Genomic DNA, 3,124 nt, shown 5'->3' with positions numbered 1-3,124 from the left:
AATCACCTTGGCACAGGCCTGGGTCCTGGCCACTGCCAGAACATTGTAAGAAAAGCCATTCTTGCCCACACAATGGCTCGAGGAAACAGGAAGTGCGACAACATGACTTTAATTACTATCCTGTCCATGACCAGGGCCACGATTCATTGCGAGGGCCTTACCTTCACTCCTGTGTGTTAACCACACACCAACCGCTGAGAACCAGTTGGAAAGTAGTGGAAAATGGGAACGATCACAGACGAGACAAGAGTGGCCCTGGGCCTGGACTTGCCACCGGGCACGTGGCACAGACCCAGGCTGATCTGTGCTGACTTCTGCTTTTATCTTCCCTGTGAGGCCATTGGTAGAGTAATTGAACTTTTCTGAGTGTTGATTTTCTCATCTGGAGAGTGCGAATATGAATATTCCTTGCTTCTCAGGGTTGGCGTGATGATTAGAGATCATATATATAAGCTATTGGCAAAGGGCCAGGCAAGGGTAGGTGGTGGTGTTTCTAACGCTTGGATGTTAACAACCCTGTTACTGATTAGCACTGAGCGAGTCAATCACTTGACCATTTTTGAATGTGTGTTCTCATCATTTGTATAAGGAGGACGCTGTTGTCTCCACATGGTGGTTGTAAGATGAACTAAAATATGAATGTCTCCAGCACAGTGCCCGCCATGTGCAAGGCATCAGTGAATATTAGTGAGATCTGCAAATCACCTGGTCAGAGATTACAACCCCTGTTTGTGAATTTTTTTTCCATTTCATCTGGAGTCTGAGGAAGGTCCAAGTCCTGTTGGCTATTCAGTGGTTTCCAAATCTATCACTAATACGTGTAGCTGAGTTTTAGGTCAGTTTGATGTCATTTCTTTTTCTTCTTTTTTTTTTTTTGTTGTTTAGTTTTTATTTCATAATCATAAACTTAACTGCAATCCAGCTAGAATTAGAGGGGAGTAAAGGAAATATGGGACCCATAGAACTACAGGGAGAACGCAAAGATTATGGCATATTTTAAGCAGATGGGGCTGAAGGGTGGCCCTCCTGAGATACAGAAGGAATGTCTGGAAGTTAAGATAAAACACAAGTCAGATTTATTAGATTCAACAATGGTGATCTTGCTGATCTTGTGGCTCCTGGACCCAAAGCGCTCCATGGCCTGCACAATATTCATGCCCTCTTTCCTTTGCCAAAGAGGCAATTGGATGGCCATTGCCATCCAATGGCCCAGTGTTGGCAACGCAGAGAAAAAACTGGGTAATATTTTTGTTGGGCCCAGCATTTGCCATGGACAAGATTCCAGGACCCATATGCTTCAGGATGAAATTCTCATCATCAAATTTCTCTCCATAAATGGACTTCCAACCAGTGCCATAATAGCGTGTGAAGATATGGGCCTGGCACATAAATCCCAGACTAATACCATGAAGGCAGGAACTTTTAGAACCAACTCTTATTTCCCCACTGCTCAGAGCATTAAAGTTCTCTGCTGTCTTTGGAATTTTGTCTGCAAACAGCTTGAAGGAGACACAGCCCAAGGGCTCCCTGACCAAGGCAATGTCAAAGAACACAGAGGGGTTGACCATGGCTGGGCGGTGCAGGTGGGGTCTGCAAAGCTGCTATCATTTCTTTTCAGTGAGATTTTTATTTCCTTTTGGCTAAGGTAAATTTTGGAGGCCTGGCTGCCTATTCTATTACCTGTTTTTCCCTCAGCCTGTGTTAACGCCTTTCTTGTTTTCCAATTTTTTTTTTTTTATTTTTTGTATTCACATAGTTGACAGAATGGTCAGCTAAAGCATGTAAAAAGGCAGGGCTAATTTTGACATTGGCCAGAATTATAGGCTCACATTTGATGGGAGAGGGGAAAAAGGTCTTTTCTAAACATCTAAAAAGATCATAAATACTTATCCTCAATGTGGCAGTGAGTGGAGAAAATCAGCCCTTTTGGCCAATAAAAGTCTTTTGTGTTAAGGTTTTTAAAAAATCTCTTTTATGAGGAAATCTGGAAATGTGAATTATAGCCCGAGTCCTGCCAAAATGGGCAGGCTGATTAAACCTCCCTGAACCTCAGATTTTTTCCTCTGTGAAAAGAATACAGTCATGACATTACTTGTCCTGTTTACTTCATGGTTTTGTAGTGAAGAGCAAGAGAGTCAAAGCACTGGCAGTGATTCACAGAGTACAAAGAACAGAGCAGTGGGAAGAGTCACAAGTTACCTTGTGATCTTGGGCAAATTAATTTTCATTTTAGTTTCTTAGTTTCCCCTACTGCAAAGTGAGACCAGCAATGCCTGATGCTGTCCTTGGTGGGGTGTCACAGGGACAAAACAGAGGGTGTTTGTGAAAGTGAAAAAGCAGAAAACCTCGGGGTGCCTGGGTGGCTCAGTGGTTGAGCAGCTGCCTTTGGCTCAGGTCGTGATCCCGGGGTCCTGGATCCAGTCCCGCATCCGACTCCCTGTGAGGAGCCTGCTTCTCCCTGTGCCTGTGTCTCTGCCTCTCTCTCTCTCTCTCTCTCTCTCTGTGTATCTCATGAATAAACAAATAAAGTCTTAAGAAAAAAGGAAAAAGCTACATTCAACTACAGTCATGTTATAGTCTTCATTTCACAGATGATGAAGCAGAGTGTGAGGTGACAAGCCCTTGAGCATTCAGGGCAGAGCTGGGGCTCTTGCCAGGCCTTGTGGGCTCACTGTCTCTGCCTCCTGTGGACATCCTCTATGCCCTGCTTAACAGCACTGACTTCTCTTTACTCTCGGTTGCTAATCTTCCCTAGGTGAAGGCAAGCCCAGACCCATTCTTGGGTGAGGCTAGGAAGAATAAGACCATTTATATCTCTGCTCAGATGACTGGAAAATCCTTTTATCCTGCTTCCCTGAAAAGCATCTCAGAACAAAACTTGGGGAATCCAAAGGCTTAAAGAGCCATCTAGTGGTGAGACTGGTGGATGACTTCATCTTTTGTAGGTAGTGTCATTGCCTTGGAGGTAACCGGAGCAGATTTGTTTTCTTCCTCTCTTAAATTTGTCCTCCCTGGCAACCACCAAATGGAAACCGATGTAATTCCTCACCTTCAATGCTGGTAGACCAGACTGCAGACCAGTGTGGTGCTGGATGCAAACTGGGAACCTCTGTAGCCTGAACTG

At 44.5% G+C, this 3,124-nt stretch overlaps 1 pseudogene; it reads right to left on the bottom strand.

Moving 5' to 3' along the window:
- Nucleotides 1-964: 964 nt before the first annotated feature.
- Nucleotides 965-1,568, bottom strand: LOC121476191 (annotated as a pseudogene).
- Between the last annotated feature and the right edge of the window lie 1,556 nt (nucleotides 1,569-3,124).

Source organism: Vulpes lagopus, chromosome 15 (genome assembly GCF_018345385.1).
Source record: "Vulpes lagopus strain Blue_001 chromosome 15, ASM1834538v1, whole genome shotgun sequence".
Classification (NCBI taxonomy): domain Eukaryota; kingdom Metazoa; phylum Chordata; class Mammalia; order Carnivora; family Canidae; genus Vulpes; species Vulpes lagopus.
The sequence above is the reverse complement of the archived record's forward strand: the minus strand, read 5'-3'. Positions and strand labels throughout refer to the sequence as shown.